Source organism: Ambystoma mexicanum, chromosome 2p (assembly GCF_040938575.1).
Source record: "Ambystoma mexicanum isolate Mex_15411 chromosome 2p, UKY_AmexF1_1, whole genome shotgun sequence".
In the NCBI taxonomy this organism is placed as follows: Eukaryota; Metazoa; Chordata; class Amphibia; order Caudata; family Ambystomatidae; genus Ambystoma; species Ambystoma mexicanum.
Window position 1 is genome coordinate 764124857 of NC_090923.1, and position 18930 is coordinate 764143786.

Sequence of the window (18930 nt, forward strand, 5' to 3'; positions counted from 1 at the left end):
TGCACAGGACAAATGGCATTTGCCTTTCATAAAATCAACACACACACAAAACCAAGAGAGGATATTTTCTTCTCATAGTGTTTTTGAAAACGTTAAAAAGGTGTGCATGTTTTAAACTCCAAGGACCAATACAAATGTTTTCCCTGGGACTTGCAGTACGGAAATGAGACGTTTCACCTTTGGTTGTTTGTTATTTTTCATCAGGTTATAGAGTGCAGTGGTGAAGTGTTCAGCCTGCCAACCTGACGACTGCAGGTTTGATCCTCGAGGTTGGCTTTAGTTCATAAATCCAAAGAGGACACTCAAAGTGTCTAATTTTAGCTGGTGGGGGACAGAGTCCACCCTCTGAAAAAAGTGGATGGACCCCGTCCACCCGGGCATACCCTCGACTTGAACCCTGCACTCAGGAGCAGCAAAATAATAGTCAGGGATCACTAGAAGGGTAGAGTGCCTACAAGGATGCTTCCCAGATGTACCCTTCCAACCCCTGACCGCTCCCTTTTGAGCTAAGGCGCTGCTTATCTGTACCAGTCCATGCATCCCCCCATCCTTGCAGGACATGAGAAGAGAGCCAATGGTAGTTGTAAGGTTATATATAGGTTAAGGGTTTCCATTACTTTACGCCCAGTCCTTACAGGCACGTAGACGGCAATGTAGCATCATCAGAAAGTAGACAATACTTTCAGACTTCATCAGTAGCTTGAAGAAGCAAAACGCGCTGTGCCTGTGAGGAAGAGGACCGCCCACTGAGGCAAGGATATCAAGCCCTTTGTTTAATGACATATGTCCTCACTTGGAGACCGCCACCCATCCACTCCTGGCCTGAGGAGGCACCTGCCCTAGCGTTCATGTAATAGGGGCAAATGGTTCTGATGTCATCACGCAGGCTTGCAGTATGCCATTACTTGAGACCGATGTATTGGCCAAACACCACATCCCTCAGCCTCAGAACATTCAATGCTTGCCCGTAGGAGAAGGGCCCATTAAATGAATGTGGAAGAGACAACCGCTCTTGCCTTCACCTGATCGGAGCCAGGGGAGACATCACACCAACTTCGTGTGCACAAAACAAATTTGACCAATGCCAAATGAAGCAGCGTTTTTAAATCATTGCAAATTGGAGGCTGTAGGGCTACCAGACACCATGCCACTGGGGGCACCATGTTCCAGGTCTTTTACTGAATAACCTAATGATCATTAATTTAATTGAACCGATTAGTTTAAAGGGCAAGATTGTGATGATTTGTGAAATGATTGGCAAGGAATCTAAAGAAGGTGTCACGAGTGACAGATTCATCGGGTAACCGTACTCAGAAGCAGGGGCTTTGCTAGGGGGGGGGGGGGGGCTAAGGGGGCTATAGCCCCTGATCATTTGGTTGTAGCCCCGGAAAGAATCTCAGGAGCTACAGCCAAAAGGCTAGCTAGCCCCCAGTCCCAACAGCTCTGACATCAGCTTAGCCCCGGGTCTTTTCCAGAGCTAGCAACTCCCCTGCTCAGAAGCCCTCTGGGCTGAATACACAAATGCATTTGGGGTGGCATAGGGTAGGGGACCACATGACGTGTACACCATCTGCGTAAGGCCTCGGGACTCCACACGATGAATGATGTTCCCTCAAGGATCCCACTAGCTTTTATGGTCGGCAACAAAATGTCTTCCTATCCCCAATGGTGCTGAATGTATCCAGCCCAGAAGGACAAAGAGCCGAGTTAGGCCGGTGTCACGAAATAAACCCTCCCACGGGGGTACACGTATTCTGAAATGAAATCTCCGGGGCAGAGTCTGTATAGGGCCGTGAAGAGTTCGTAAAACCGGCCATGATTTAAACCATTGATTGAAGGTCCTACACAGATGACAGTCAACCACTTAACACACTGAGCTATCTTGCTGGCACACAACCGAGCTTAGCCAACAACAAAGATAGAGGCGAAGAGCAGCTCACGGACTGAGCTGCGGTCATGGTATGACTTAAGTGTATGGGGGACAACGAAGGGGCGCGCACATAGGTGAAAAAGCCAAAGCAATTCCATAGGACAAGCAAAGCCTATTCATAAACCAGAACAATACCACAAAGGGAAACCTGTTCTCTTGGCATCTGCACATTCCAGCGTGTGGTAGTAACAACCCCACTCGCCATCCTTGAAACCACTATATACACAGAAGATTGGCAGGTGTTATTATTCCAAGCCACCTCTGCCTTGCAGCCCGTGAAAGTCGCAGACTTGTAAATGACTCACACCCTTTCTAAACCACTGCTCTGCAGAGAGGGCGCCCACCAGTGGTGAGTCACTCCCTGGTAGATCCCTCCCTTCTCTGACTCAAGCTCAAGGCTCGATGAAAGACGCTGCGACCCCCGGTCCTAAGGGCTACAATACGCAGGGCTTTCAACGGGAAGGGACCCTCAACAGGTGGAGGTGGGCTGTGCTTCCAGTGCACTCCACCAGTCCAGAAGCTGCCAGACTCCAAGCGGACAAAGGCTTTGGCTCACAAATGGGGGGTGGGCATTGAGTGCGCACAGGTTCGCAGATGGATCAGGCTTCAAAGGTGCGCTTGCTGGTTATTTGCCAGTAATCTTCATTACACCAAGTCCTACTCTTCCTCGTCCCAGTACAGACATGTGGGTAATGGGTACAGTTGGTTTATTCTTTGAGATGGGTTTTGCAAGACTGAACTGGATCTGACACAGTCAGCAACATTATTGATATTGTCAGTCTCCTTTCATTCCCCGACAAGCCAGTAACTTTGCACTTTCCCTGCAGTTAAAATATTGCCTCCCAGAACCACTATCGGGGCAACAAGGCTGAAGAGTCAGGCCATGTGTATCTGGTTTTATTCTTTTTTTTTGGAGCTTAGAATTGAGCATCTATTACCCAGAAGTGTCTTTGCGCGGTTATTGAATACCAAAAGTGGGGAGCCAACCCAATCAATTTGAGTACAGAAAAGTCTTTAAAGTACTATACAATGTAAGATAATCATCCATAAGCCACATAGCCAGTGTCAGAGAGTTCCAGAGCTGAGGCCATGCCATGGAAAACGCCAGACCTCCAACCGTGCCTTTTTTTTAACCTGGGGCCAACAAGATGATAGCGTTCTAGCAGGGGCGTAGTGAGTACACTTTTTGCGCAAATACAAGGCCCATTGACCATGAAGAGCATGATGAATAAGACACAGACCCTTAAATATCACTATGCCTTCCACGGGCAGCCAGCGACGTTTATTCAAAATTGGGGAGTCATGTTTTGTACCCCCTGGAGACTTTGAAGGTAGTATTTAGGCTGGTACAGCAGGGTGGCATTGCACGATACCCAAGACTGTACAGGAAACCACAGGGGGTCACGGGGGGGGGGGGAGGTGTCACATTAGCAGGGATTCATGGAATATTTTTTTTTTAATGTTCTCAACTTTAAAAAGCCAGAGCTACACCTGCCATTAATTTGGAAATCAGGAGAAAGAGTGGCAGAAATCATAACCCCTAGGTTTTTTACTAATTCAACAGAGGGGAGATTACCCAAAGAAGGAGGCCTGCATTTGTCGATCCACAAGGACTGTGCAGGCAGACGGCCAACCACCAGTACCTCAGTCTTACTTCCATTGAGCATGACCCAGTTTTGCCTCATCCAAGCCCCAATGTCAGCCAAGTCCCATCGCAAAAATGATGCTGCTTCCTTAAGATGGGGGTCAACTCGGAGAATGAGCAAAGTGTCATCGGCATATGCAGAAAAAAAACAGCCACGTTTTTGTATCATAAGATAAATACGTTTTGTCCCAGGGTTGCACTCTTTCTCTAAAGTTTTTGTTTCAAGTCAGCCAAAGGGTGAACATAAAGATTTTCAAAAGGCGAAATAGTGGATCCCCATGGAACCCCTCAGGACAGAGCCACAGGAACTGATCTAAACGGGGGACTAGATAGCATTTGGGAGCGATCAGCCAGAAAAGATTTAAGCCGCTCCAGAGCTGCACCAGTGACTCCGGCCTCTCCAGAGCGTTGACACGCTACAGAGGCCAGATGGGAAACTAGTGCCACATATGGTCATAGCAGCTTCCTGTTGGACAGAGTTCTCAAGTTTTTCAAGGCCACGCAGTCCTTCAAGTCCTATTTTTGTCCCCTTGGGATTATGGGACTTGTAGTTTTTTTCTTCCCTATCTGATATTTTAGGAAAGCTACAAATCTCAGAAGTCCATGCAAAAACAGCACAGTATGACCTTTCAATGCATGGCTATGGGACGCCTGTCTTGTCTGTCGACTCTCTCTCTCTCTCTCTCTCTCTCCTAGCCATTCCCTTACCGTGGCCACTATCTATCGGCCACCTGGTCAAATTTCCTCCTTCCTTTCCCAGTGGGCGGACCTCTCCTTCTCACTCCTGTCCTCAACCACTCAACTCCTCTTTCTTGGAGACTTCAACATCCACCTGGATGCCTCCTGTCCCCCCTCTGGACTCTTTCGCGACCTCTGCGACTCTCTCTCACTCTCTATTCTCTCATCTGGGCCGACTCATTCTGCAGGGCACACTCTCGATGCTCTCATCTCTTCTGACCTTCCTCTCTCCACTCCTCTCTCGTGGAGTGATCACTTTCTCCTCTCCTCCCACCTCACCCTCCCTACCCACAGGCAAAGCCACCCTCATCACTGCCACCTTCCGTCTCGGTCATCCGACCCATGAAGCGCGTGTCAGTTGAGGCTTTCGCTGCCACCTTCTCTGACTCCCACCCTGACACAGCCCTCTCCACTCTCCACTCTGATATATCTGATACTCTTGATATCCTTGCCCTGTCATGAGAATCCGCCTGAAGCCCAAAGCCAAATGTAACTCCTGGTATGACTCGGATCTCTTCACCCTTAAACGCAAGTGCAGGGTGGCAGAGAGGAAATGGCGTGCTTCATGTTCATCCTCTGACAAACTGGCCTGCCGCCTGCTCCAAAGGCAATACCGGCTCTCCGTTCTCACCAAGAAGAGAGCCCTTATCCAATCCCGCATCTCTGCGGCATCTAATCATTTGGCCGAACTCTTTAAAATCTGCAAGGAGCTGGCAAACCCTGCTGCAGTCTCTACCTCTCCTGTCCCCTCCCAGGCCCTCTGCACGGCACTGGCCGCTCACTTCATCTCTAAAACTCAGGACATCCTGTCCTCACTCTCCTTCTCTCACCTCCCCCCCTCTATTCCCTGCTCTACCTCTGGACCCTCTGCAGCCACCCCTCCTCTCTCCTGTTTTCTGCTGACGAGGTTTCGAGACAAGTCCGATCTATGAAAGTCTCGTCAAAACAGGTCCACCCCTGTTCCTCCAAAACTATCAAGGACCACATCGACTCCTTGGCTCCTGCCCTTGCTGACTTCTGCAATCACTGTTTCGCCTCTGGAGTCTTCCCATCCCCTCTCAAGCACTCCCTTGTGCACTCCCTTCTTAAGAAACCCTCCTCTGACCCCTCTTGCCCTGCTAACTATCGCCCAATCTCTATCACTCCCTTGCTGGGCAAGCTCCTGGAGAAACTGGCCATCTCCCAGCTTAATCTCCATGCTGAATCTGTTGGTAGTCTTCATGACCATCAGTCTGGCTTCAGAGCCACCAGAAGCACGGAAACTGCTCTCCTGAACATCCGTGAGGACCTGCTCTCAAATCTTGACTCGAACACTCCATGTGTTCTCATTTTGCTTGATCTCTCTTCTGCCTTTGAAACCGCCAACCATACCATCCTGCTCAACCGTCTCCGTGATAACCTGGGTATCACTGGTCAGGCTCTGGCGTGGCTGTCCTCTTTCCTCTCCAATCGACCCTCCCAGGTCCAACTGGGGTCTTTCCTCTCTGACATCTTTTTTCTCTACCTGTGGTGTCCCCCAGGGATCTACCCTCTCTCCTTGGCTGTTTAACCAGTATCTGGCACTCCTCACCCACCGCATCGCCGCTCTCTGCCCCTACTTTCAGTGCTATGCGGATGATACCCAGCTCATTTTCAGGCTACCCTCGGCCTCCTCTTCTCCTTCCCTCATCTCTGACTGTCTTTCTGCTATCCAGGAATGGTGTGTCGCCAGAAACCTCTGCCTTAATGCCAGTAAGACTGAGATTCTACTCATCGGCACATCCACTCCCTCCTTCCCTGCAGCTCTCTGGCTGGTCTCTCTTGGCCCTCTTCCTGCTCCTACCTGCAAGGCAAAAAACCTCGGGGTCATCTTCGACTCCACACTCTCCTTCTTTCCTCACATATCCGACGTCTCTAAGAAGTCACACTACCAGCTCCACCTCCTCCGAGGTATCCTTCCTTATCCTCTCCTTCCCCCTGAAGCTCACTGTCTCTAGAGCCCTGGTTCTCTCTAAGCTGGACTACTGTAACAGCCCCTACCTAAATCTGCCCGCCTCTACTCTCCGCCCTTTGCAAATCATCCAGAACAGGACTGCGAGACTTGTCCTTGGCCTCAAGCCCAGGGACCGTATCTCTCCAGGACTGAAATCACTACACTGGCTCCCAGTAACTGTGAGGATCAAGTTCAAAACCCTCTGCATTCTCCACAAGGCCTTCTGGGGCCTTGGGCCAAAATACCTTCAACTCTCTCTTCCTAAATATCTTCCTTCTCGAGCTCTTCGCTCATCCGCCTCCAACTCCCTCAGGTTCAGCCGCTTCTCCAAACAACAAGTTGGGGGCAGATCTCTCTCTGCTGCAGGGGCCTCCCTCTGGAACAGCCTTCCTGCCTCCCTGAAACTCGAGGAGAACCATCTCCGGTTCCGGAAGCACCTCAAAACCTTCCTCTTTGCCTCTGCCTTCTCTCCCCCTCTCCCCTGCTAAACTTACTGAAACTGCACTGAATCTGCAACTGGGCCACTTACCGCTCTCGGTCCTTGGCCCAGCCACTCTCCCCTGCACTGCCTCCCTGGCAACCGCCAGCACCGCGGGACTGTGTCTGTATCCCTACAGCCCCCCTTCCCAGCACTTTTCTGCACTTATCTCGCACCGCGGGACTGTGTCTGTATTCCTACAGCCCCCCTACCCAGCACTTTTCTGCACTTATCTCGCACTTGCCACAAGCTGGCCATTGTTATTTATCCTGTATGCTCTTAACCCTGTACTGCACTCTCCCCTTTCCACCTCCCCTTTGCACTTTTCTCCTCCCCTCTACCCTTGCACTTGCGCGATCTGAATGACACCTGGCCTGTTGTCTGTCTCCCCTTGTGCACCCCCCGCCTCATCGCGCCTTGAAACACTTGAGTATAGGCGCGTTACAAATGCCATATCATATCATATCATATCATACGAGTGCCTCTCATCTTTAACATTCTGGATACTGCTGATGTTACCTAATCCAAAATGTAGCAACTGGGAACTACTTGGCAGTCCCCATAAAGGGTGTCAACAAAAGCATTAGCCTTCATTCTAGGCGTGACCTCATCCTGGAAAATCCTTGGGTTTCCGGGGTGCACATCACAATTGCCACTATGTTTCGTTTCTGCAGCTCAAATCCTGCAGGATAAAAGTAAGGATTTGGGGTTTTCAGCCATCCACAGGACAGGAATGCTGTAAGAGACTACATCAGACCTGATGTGCAAATGGATTCAAATCAAAGGGGGGTGGGGTGGCAGGGCTGGGTGCAGAACGATAAGCAGAGAGATTGGCAGGAATATGCGAGGGCCCCTTTGTTACAGACAAACTAGGTATATCTTCACTGGCCTAATCCAGATACCCCAAACACACAAACGTCTCCAGCAAGTAACGTAGAGTGGGAAAGTTAATCACCAATCTTCATTAGCATAATTAGTTGGTCTTGTGAATTTCCACCTTATTTCAAGTGGTGGTGGCGGTGTAATTCCCCATTTATTTTGGGTCCATTGGACCCAAATAGGCTTTTTTTGCATAATTACTGCTGCAGAATTGCCGCTGCGGTAATTCCACCGATACTGCCGTTTTTTTGTCGTTGAGTGGGAAGATTTACCTCCAGGGTTTTTCTGGAGGTAAATCCTCCACTCAAAATCCAACCTCATAATTTGGCATAGTGGTAAAATTGGAGGTAACTCAGTTATTGCCAATTTTACCACTTACCGCCTAACTCGTAAAGAGGCTGTCTTTATCGTTTTAGGGTTTCATTAGAAAGACTAGGTACATTAAAGAGCAGGACGAACTCTCAAAGGATCAGCACCGTTTATTTCTGGATGCAAAGACCTATTCTTGGAAACAAAATAGCTAATCCTTTAGGAAAAAATATCTGATTCCTGGAAATAGCCGTTTGCTGCTGGCGCAGAATCCTTTACTCCGTTACGTAGAAACATGCGAGGCTGGCTGATCACAGGAGTGTTAGGAGTTACACATGTCTTGTTGCAAATAATCAAACCTATGTTGCTGGATAGTGGAGGTTGCCCTGTTGCCCCCATTAAAATCTGGCCCACCAAAAATGGCTCTGAGACAGATAGAAAAACACTGAGAGCCCGATTCATGGATTTTTTTGCACACTTCAAAGTGACTTTGCGCTGCTGAAAACCGTGCAAAGTCAGTGCATAGTCATTTCCGCAGCACAAAATGACTTTGCACGGACTTTGCAATGCAAAAATACACTTTGCACAGTTCCATGAATCAGGGTTTGTATCGGCATTGCAAAGTCACTTTCCAGCAGTGCCAAGTCACTTTGAACCGTGCAAAAGATTCCATGAACCAGGGGCCCTGATTGTGTAGGAGTGCACTTTCTCACCTTTGCTCATCTCTCTAAACTGTTTTTTTCCCCTTGATCTCATATTAATAGTGCTAAGAAGAAAATACTCTGATAATATAAAATACTGGTACTGATTCTGCAGAACAAGAGGAAGAAAACCAAACTTCTTAAATGGTCTCTTGGAGACTCAAAAATCGAAATCGTTCAGAACTTCAAGTACCTGGGAGTTCAACTTGACAGCACAAAAAGCGAAACAACCATGCAATCAGTTCTGTTCAAGAAGATCAAAAAACTAGCCGCCCAGGCCAAGACAATCGACCGTAAATTTGGGAAATTTTCATTACAACCAATAATTAATTTCTACAAAATGAAGGTGGTGCCTGCGATAACATATGGCACCGAGGCAATGCCAACCATTCCAAAACACATCTGGTCCAAACTGGAAGCCTCTTTTTGGAAATCAGTGTTCAAGCTCCCAATTTCTACCTCAAGAGTGGCGATAAGACGCGAGCTGAGCCTCCAGTCCATGGAATGCACGGTAAATTGCAACATATTAATGCTTTACAGAAAGTGCAGAATGGTCGACGGCAATGAAATCTATAGCATGATCAAGCGCGAGATGGACGCAGGCAAATCTGAGATGTTCATAACATGGCAAAAAGAAAACATCTTGCTTTTGAACTCCATTGCCTCAGATGAAGATGACCTTATTCACAATCCATGTAGAATCCTGCGCAAATTAAAGGAAGCAGACTGGGCTAAGACGACCGAACTAGCCGCATCCCAAAGGCTCACCGCTCACCTCCCTGGTAATACAAGAAAATTAAATGAGCTGCAAAGCTAAATAAAGAGATTTCAGAACAAACGAGCACGTAATTTGATTCTGAGAGCTCGACTGAATATCCTACCAACGAATGAATTCCTGCACATAAGAGGACTATCACAAACAGCAAATTGTCGCTTCTGTCAAAGCACTAGGCCTCCATTACAAGAAACCATTCGACACCTTTTAATGGTCTGTCCCGCAACGCGCTCAATGAGGCAAAGGTACTTTTCGTTTGTATCAAAAGACGACCAACTGATGGAAGAACAAACATGGTGGTGCAGACTCATTGGAGGCGACAAAACCAGCTGCCAAATAATCACAGCCAAAATACTAGAGTTCATCATGAATGTCCTACTAAAAGACAAACAATGACTCAAAGAGACTCAGTGTCGCATAGACAACAAGCCCAGTTGATACGAATTTATGTACGAAAGGCAAACCTGAGATATATCAGGAGACAGACATATTGTAAAAATCTTATTTTGATTAAAACAATAATAAAAATTAAAAAAATATATATAAAATACAAAATCGATGATGTGATTTTTGGGAATCTCTTTATCTCCGCTAATCCAGCACGTGATTACGGACCCCCTTAGGCTGGGCACTGGGACCTTCGTTTTGCCTAATTCCAGATGTGGGTCCCTCTGAACCTTGAGCATCTCCCTTTGCTATTTGAGAAACTCGGGGTGGAAAGAGTGGGTGCTAATGATGTCCACCCCATGAGTTTCAGACTGTTGCCCTCACTGTGCTTGATGTGGCAAGTGAACGGTACATGAGGCAGATCAGAGATGAGCAGATGGCCACACCCTGATCCATAACCACGCCCAGGCGCAGCTAAGTGCACGTAAAACTATTGCACTGTCCATCACTGCCCAACCCACCTCCATTCTCTCTTTCCAAGGCGCCACCACGGTGACAGTCCGACGGTAAAGTGTGCGCGATCACCTCAACCTGCGCCCGCTTGTTGCTGCACAGCATCCACAATTGTTACTGAGTCTTAGACGTGACAGGTGGGCACTTCCTATACAGAGCCAGAAATAGAACAGGAACATCTCTCCTCTTGGCGAATATGTATGTGTCCTGTGCACTGTCTTCGGTTGGGAAAGACCAACTGAAAGAAATGTGCATATTTCACTTTACGATGCGTTCCCTTCTTATGACATCACCTCCCACTTAACACTTCACAGCGCCCCCACTTTTTTAAGTTCGTGAGTCCTGTGCCCCTCTGAAGTCACTCCAATCTCCCTGGTTCCTCTCTGAAAGTGTTTCCAAGCAAACTAGGCCGGGGCAGAGGAGTGGTGCCAAAGGAGTTCTAATGCAAAAGAGAAAACTGTTGCCATTCTCAATGCTCGTTTGACATTGAAATTGTTAAGTATCAGTCGGGCTCTATAAGCAGGGCGAAGGACCAGGAATAGAAACTTCGGCAGAAAACACTGCATAGAAACAGAAACGAAACAAGAATACGATTCAAGAACACATAGCCGCTGTGTATTTGACAGACACACAATAATTTGGCCTGTGCAAACAGAAAACACTTCTGGTTTTCTAACCCGTATACAAGGAACAGAAACTCAATGTAAAACAGGTTCCTGCTAAATCAATGATATACTGAAAAGGGAAATGATGGAAAAACAAAATGACGCCTCGCCACTGCCTATGCCTCCATAAACGAAGCCTCAGCGATATGCAGAACAGGAGCGTGAATCCCAACCATATGCCATACATTGGAGAGGCCGTGCAAGACATCATGATGGCATTATAGAATAACTCGAAATCAACAAACAGAAGCAAAGCGATATACAGTAAGTACTAAAACAAGGACAGATTGTGAAATAAGAGGGCGAGATCATCGGACTTACACCATTACTGCGCCCCCATCAATGTTACCTCAGAAAATGGCGACTTTTTGTATTTCGACCTCCTTTACACCACATATATATGTGGGGGAGTTACAGTATATAATGCTAGTAAGGTGGGCTGTGGGGGTTTCGCCCCACATATATGTGGTGTAAAGGGGGTCAAAATAAAAACAAATGTTGGGAATTTCGGGGCCGCAGTGAAGGGGGGTCGCAGTAATCGTATAGATCCAGATAATCTCTTACGATACAGGATTCAATGTCGTACATGCAACCTATGTCGTTTAATTGCACTGGATCTTGTTACCATGTGGCTTTGTCATCTTCAGGGCCTCTTGGCAGGTAAAAATATGGGCTGTTGGGAGAGTTTGTGGAAGACGAGGCAGCAGAGTAGAGGTTGCTATTAGACAACGCAGGCCTGGGAGTTACTGTTGTCCACGGTGGGGTGAGTGTACCGTGGATGTCGGGATGTGTGTGATGTTTATTTTGGGTTCCACTGTCAGTTGGTGCATAGCAGGATAAAGTCCATGGTAACGGTAGGGTGTGAGTCTGTAGCATCATCACTTGGTTACATTGTATAGATCTTACGCCGGCTGGAGCCCATCGTTTGCATGTGGGTTAATGTAAGTGGCATGGCAAGGTTGGCAGGAGTCAATAGTATATCTCGGGAGGCGTAATCGGCAAAGGCTTGATATGTGTGGTGTACGTTGCATGAAGAGAAAGTGGGTACAAATGGAGGTATAGAATTGTGTGGGTGGCGGGACAGGAGGTTGAGAGTTAGATGTTAGTCACAGAATGAAGTTGCATGCATTGGATTGCACGACACAAGCCACTAACATTGCATCAACCAGGAGTCCTGGTACAGCGCTGCTGTCCATACCACAAAGCAAAATATAATGCAGAAGAGCATGACATAGTGGTGAAAAATGCAGTGTAATTTATTTATTGCATTTGTGTAACGCTCAAACACTGGGGAATCACAGCGCTTGTGCAGTGGTAGCAAGACAGTAGTAATAGTACACGGGACATTAATCATATTTGTTAAACAACCAGGTTTTCACAGTCTTCTGAAGGTTGGGTAGGAGCACTCATTTCTGATGTTGGGTGGTAGAGCGTTCCAAAGAGAGGGCGCTATGACACAGAAACTCACTCCGCCTGCTCTCTTGCTTTTGTATCTCGGTGTGCGCAGCGTGCGGCTGGCAGAGGAGCCATCTTGAAAAGAGTCATGACACAGCATTGTTTGAACACCCCGATTAGTGCATGGCTGTGGTTTGGAGGTGCATCTAGGCAGAGCTAACTGGTATTCTAGGTACACCCGTAAGATCCTGACACTAAATTAACTGCAATCTTCAAAGGTTTGACAACAATAAGGTGGGAAAACCAAACTCCTCACGTTTGTGGAGAACCTAAGGAGGTCCACATGTTGTCCATGTTGGAGGAGTTACTGCCCAGCAGCGTCCCAACCTAAGAAGAAAAAGCTTGGTCATTGAATCTCACAGAGTGTAGTTGGGAACCAAGCATGTGGTATTAGTTGAGCAAAGACAAAGGATGGGTGTACAGATAAAAATGGCACAGCCGATTAAATGGGCAAATGGATGATGCAAAGTGGCTTAAAGTCTGCTCTGTTTCCCATTGGTAGCCGGTGTAAGGAATACATAGGTGTGATATATGTGTCCATCATGGGTCAAAGGAGCACAGTACTAACATCACAATCAGAAACATTAAACAAATGATTATGTAAAAAGAGAAATAAACAAAACAAAACACCATAGGTCCTCGAGAATATCAAGGACAAGAAAAAAGCAACACTATTACTTTCTCTGTTTTCAAAATTAACTAAAGTTCAGCATCAAATATGACAAATGTCAATATGCACACTTAGAATAAGGAGCTGCTTTCCGTGGATTCTGAGCTATGTCTCGTGAATAGAATGTCTTTTTAACAAGTTGATCTTTTCGCAGCAAATGTGTTTCTCATGAACTGACTCATCTAAAAATAATATTTGAACACATTTTGGAGATAGGAACTTTATTTTTAGAAATCACAGGAAAGTATAAAAAAAAATGTAAGATTCATAAAAGAGCAGAGGACCTTAGTCCTTGACAATGGGGTGAGAGAATGTGACATGAAGACCAGATGTTGCAGCGGAAGGTGGAAACATTAACCAGGGACGAGGACAGGACTGAATAACATAGGCACAGGATAGTGGGGGAAGTGCACAAAAAAGTGCAGCAGGGTTGTCCCCGTAAGGGTAGGGAGAGAGAGAAGCAGGGGTAACATAGAGTGCTAGGAAACAGGCTTGTTGAAAGAAGGAGGGATTTGATGTTGGATTTAAATGGTGGTAGAGTTGGGACTATTAAGCAGTGAGAGAGTAAGAGCAATCCAGAGAAGGGGAGCAGTGCGAGGTGGCGAGCGGAAATGGGAGGGAGCTCAGGGGACTCGAGTAGTGGTAATGAGTAGAGCCGAGGATGATCGGAACATGCAAGGAAAGAGAAGGGAGTGAGATGAGCAGAGAGGAAAGGTGGGGCAAGTCCATCGATAGTTTTGAAGATGATGAGAAGAAGTTTATACTTAGCTCTTTGTTTCATAAATAGCTAGCCAATCAGGTAGCGGGCATAAGAGGTAGAAAAAAGCAAGAAGGTGAAAATGCATAGTTGGGAAGGCCAAAGAGGAGACTGCCACAGTAGTCAGTTCTAGAAGGACTAAGGAGGAGATTAGCTGTTTAGCCGTATTGAAAGGACGAAGATGACAGATTATTTCTGATATTGATGAGGTTGAGTCAAGCTGCAGTGGCAGATTTGGAGATGAAAGGCGAGAAATTGTGAAATGGGTTGAAGAATACACCAAGAATACGAGCAGAAGCAGAGTAAGGAAGGTAGTTTGGAAAGAAGAGAAGAAAAGAGCGGAGAGGAAGGGATAGTTTGTTTGGCTGAGAAGTAGATAATTTCAGTCACAGTAGAGTTGAACATGAGCGAGTGAGATGCCATCCAATATTTAATGGTAGAAAGACAGTTTGTAATGTTTTACAACTGCTTGTCGGATACAGAGGGAAAGGAAAAGAAGATCTGAGTGACGTCAACGAAGAGTTGATAGGAGAAGCCATAAGTGTAGATCACTGAGTCAAGTTCTGAAACATAGAGAGTGATGAAAAGTGGACCATGGACAGACCACTACGAGACTCCAGAAGTAAGTGGTGAGTGGGGAGATAAGGATATTCCAGGACACCTGAAAGTGTCTAGGGCCAAGGTATGAAGCAAAGCAAACAAGGGCCTTATCTTGGATGCCAAGGAGAGATAATGTAGAGAGAAGGTCAGAATGGTGGACAGTATCTAAGGCAGCAGAGAGGTTGAGAAGAATAAAAAAAGATGAACTGTTCACCTGACGTGCGGAAGAGATGAAGTTGTTGATATTGAGGAGAGCTGTCTTGGTGAAATGCAGAGGTCGGAAGCCAGATTGAAGAGGGTCCAAGAGGTTCTGTGTATCAATTAACTCCTCGCTCTAGGATTTTGGAATAGTGTGAAAGAAGAGAGACCGACAAACGTTGGCAGGACAGTTGGGTTCAAGACCAGGTTTCTTAAGGAGAGGGATGAGAGTAGCTGACTTACAAGATGAGGGAAAAGTAGCCTTATCAAGAGAAGAGGGGAAGAGGGAAGTAAGATGTGGAGCAACACTGGGAGCTACGTGCTTCACAATGTGCAGAGGCAGTGGATCAGTGGTGGCAAAATAAGACATAGTAGCGGGAGAGAAGAGTAGGAGTGATGGAGAAAAGTGAGCACGAGGAGGGGATAGAAGGTAAGTAGGTAGACATTTTAGAAGCAAGGTAGAGAGCAGGATCATTTGCAGAAAGAGTGGAAGTGGGGGAGGGTCTAGGAGGTGAGAGAAACGAGTTAAAGGATTTTTGGAGGGACCTTGGTTGGGAGGATTTAGACAAAATGAGTGAGAAATAGAAGTCACCTTTTGCAGAGTCAAGGGCAGAAGAATAGTTTTGAAGAGCAGTGATTTAGAGTTGGAGATCTGTGGAATGTCTTGAACATTGCCAAGCACTATGTTTTTTCAACATTATTATTGTCAGGGTACGGATGAGAGGTGTAATCCAAGGCCTTGGAGTGGAGGATTTAGGAGTAAATGTGGAAAGAGGGAAGTGGGAGGAGAAGGGAGCGTTAGGAGTAAGAGCAGTGATACAGTTAGTGATGGCTTCTTCAGTGCATGAAAAGAGATGCATGAGATGGACATGCAAACAAATGACAAGAACATGTATAATGTGCTTAAAATCCACTTGTTTATTGTTTCATGCCAAAAATAATTTCACAGTCACTTGAGGGCATCAACATAAATGGCTGTAGCTCAAATCTTGAAAGCCGTTACTGAAGCATGACAGCTTATGGTTTACGAAGTACTATTTCTGCTGTTGTTACACATGGGAAAGATACAGTTAAAATAGTTTGGAAAAACAGGCTAAACTGTTGGGAAGGATTCTGGAAAAGATTTCCATCGACCTCTGTGTTCCATCCTGATATGCATCGTTGATTTCTTGTGGCCAGTGTGCAAGGAAAGCTTGCAGTCAGGCACACGGGAAAGGAATATGGACCGGTAGGCCTTTGGAAAGGAGGTTCATGAAGGGAATTAAAGGGAGAGGATGCTAACTTTTGTGGCGAGTACAAATCGCACCCACTATAAGGAGTCTGTAATTACCGCACTATATCACTATGATGATATTATATGATATGGCATTTGTAACACGCCTATACACAAGTGTTTCAACTAAACGTTTATAACGAATCAGCATCATCCTCATCATCATATAAAAAGGCAAGAGCATTTTGTAAGGCGACCTATCAATGCCACGTGGAATAAAACAGCAGGCCAGATTCAAAAGCTAAAAGAAACACGCTCATCTTCAGTTTTGGTTGAACTGCCATGGAGAACCCTGGCACCCAATGGCCGAAAGCTGCTACCTACATGGCGTGAGTGGCTAAACTCAGAGTTGTTTCAGTTCATAGTGTATGCCAGCAAAGGCACAGACTCAGTTGATATGATATGATATGGCATTTATAACACGCCTTTACATAAGTGTTTCAAGGAGCAACGAGGCAAAGGAGGGGGAACAGAGGGGAGACAAGCAACGATCCTATTAGGCCAGGTGTCATTCAGATTGCGCAAGTGCATGGGAAGGGGGAAGGGGGAAAGTGTGGGGGGGTAGTGGAAGGGGACAGTGCAGTACATGGGATAATAGAATAAATAAACAATAAGTCAAAGTACGGCCAGCAGGTGACAAGTGCAAGGGTAAGTGCAGACATCAGGTGCCAAGTGCTGGTAGTGGGACTGTAAGGATATAGAAAACAGTCCCCAAGTGCAAGGGTTGCCAGGGAGGCAGTGCAGGTGTGTCTGACTGGCGGGGGCGGGACCTGGGCCCAAGATCAGAGCGTGGCCAGGTAATCCATGCAGTTTCAGCCAGGAGATGCACACTGCCCTTACACCAGAGGCGTGTCATAGCCGAGCAACAAAATATAGAAAGCAAATCAAAAAATATTCTTTGATGGCACCCATACCCTGCCATTCTCCCTTTAAAATCGCCCATACTTTCTGCTTCTCTGTCCTATAGCTACTAGCACATCCTGATTGCAATTCTGTGCCATGCTTTCTCATTGGAAACCACCACCTCTATGCGAAGACATGCAAACATGTCAATACAAATCCAAAGAATGATGTTATCCAGAGGAAGAGCGAACCTCTCTACAGCAGCCCACACCATGATTGGTTGCCTTGTGCCTGCATACAGTTTCCTAACAGGGCAGGATGCAGAACACATAATCAGCCAGAAAGACTTCAACACCATTTTAGCAACGACATGACCGCCAATGAAACAAAATCAATATGTGACCAGAGATCAGCTGTTGTAGAATAAAGTCAGCAAGGATCACTGCAAGCATGACTCAATGAGCTGGGATCAAATGTTTAAACAGTGTGTCGGAGTCTACTAACCCCACAGACATTCAAAAAAAGAAAATTAGAAGTACATGTGTTGCCTACGTTGATCAAATTAATAATAAGACACAGACAAGCATCCGCTAGGAAAACCAGACCAGATTAGCATACCTAGGATCTTCCAACAAGAGAAGGAAGGAAAGCTTTGAATTAATCATAACCACTGACAATTTCTTCGTTTGTCTCTCGACTGTGCCACCACAAAAAGGCCATTCTCGCATTAAACGGATGCAACACACATATAACGATGTCACCAAGTTGATAGGTCAAGTTCCACGTTAGGACATTGCCCCAATAAATAATATAAGTCATGCAATGAGAACAGCGTTACGTATAGAACCTGATGAGGTGAGCCAAATTCTGGAAGTATTTCTATAGGGTGTTTGGCACTTGCTTGTGACCCAATTGAGTTCCTATAAAGTCCTTGACTGGCTGGCACTCAACCCATGTAGAACGTCTTGCTGGTTTTGACCCGAACCAAAAGGAAAAGAAGATGTGTTTTTCCGCTCTCCCTAGACTTAAATATCCACATTCCTTTACATCTTCCCTCGGTCAATTAAGGGTATTATTAATAACATTGCCTTTAGCACATTACCTCTGCCGTGTGAAATGCCTGTATAGCATAATATTTATTTAATCCCTATGTTCAGGCTTTTTAAATTTATTTTAAATTTATTTTACAAAAGAAAGTATTTATTATATACCTTTTCATGTCAACTCTCATGAGATAATGAACAGAGCAACCTGGGGCACAGCCTACCCATCTAGGGGACTGACCAACAGGTTTGAGGTACTGGCCATCTAGATTAAGGACCCCCCCCCCATCACCGCCATCTACCTGGTGTTTAACATATATTTTTGGGACACAAACCCTTTACACGGGGGTCCTTCAATTCCAACACAATGTTTATTGTCCAATCAGTAAGGAGATTGGGCCGGCCTCCTGGTGTTAATCATCTGGCGTGGTTCAATATTGACCCATTTGCTGGGGTACTAAAAAGTGACCCTACTGGACCGGCTGACCAGTCGGGCTGCTCAGCCTGCCTACAAGGGGACTCAAACTACCCATCAGAGTCTCCTCACACCTGGGGCATCAGACTACCTACCCAGTGTGTGGCATACATTAGTTTTACAGAGTTCCCAACAACTATGAAAAGCAGCCCTTATGCCCAAAAAGCTATGCCATGAACTTTTGAAAATCAACCTATCCATTGAGTGAGGGGGCGTGGTGGCCATGAGTGCAACTACAGAATTGAAGATTGTAAAACATGCATCAGCATCTTTAAGATCCTGCTCACTCTTATTTAAGATTAGTAAGTAGGAGTGTAAGCATTTAGGTGCAGGTGAGGCATCACGCTGTCTCTTGCAGACAGTACGGGGCTCACGCAGATACCCAGCCTCCGAGAGATGGAAGAAACTCGAGAGTAATAAAAGAGTTTGCCCATTCCGGGCTAGGAGCCAGGGATGAAGGCTCTCCGGGAACCTCGTCTGAGCACAGATTATACACTTGAAAAGAGGATTCAGAGTAAGACCGTATTTTCTCTGGTCTAGAAGAGTTGCCAAGTCCTCATCTCCAACCATCCCTTCTCATTCCTTTGCCCTCTGGAATGCAGAACTCGCATAATACAAAACACA

General features: G+C 46.3%; 1 protein-coding gene across 2 annotated transcripts in view; it reads right to left on the reverse strand.

Moving 5' to 3' along the window:
• AXL (AXL receptor tyrosine kinase) overlaps window positions 1-18930 on the reverse strand; it is a 357115-nt gene that overhangs the window by 155721 nt on the left and 182464 nt on the right. The gene's annotated exons all lie outside the window — the stretch shown is intronic.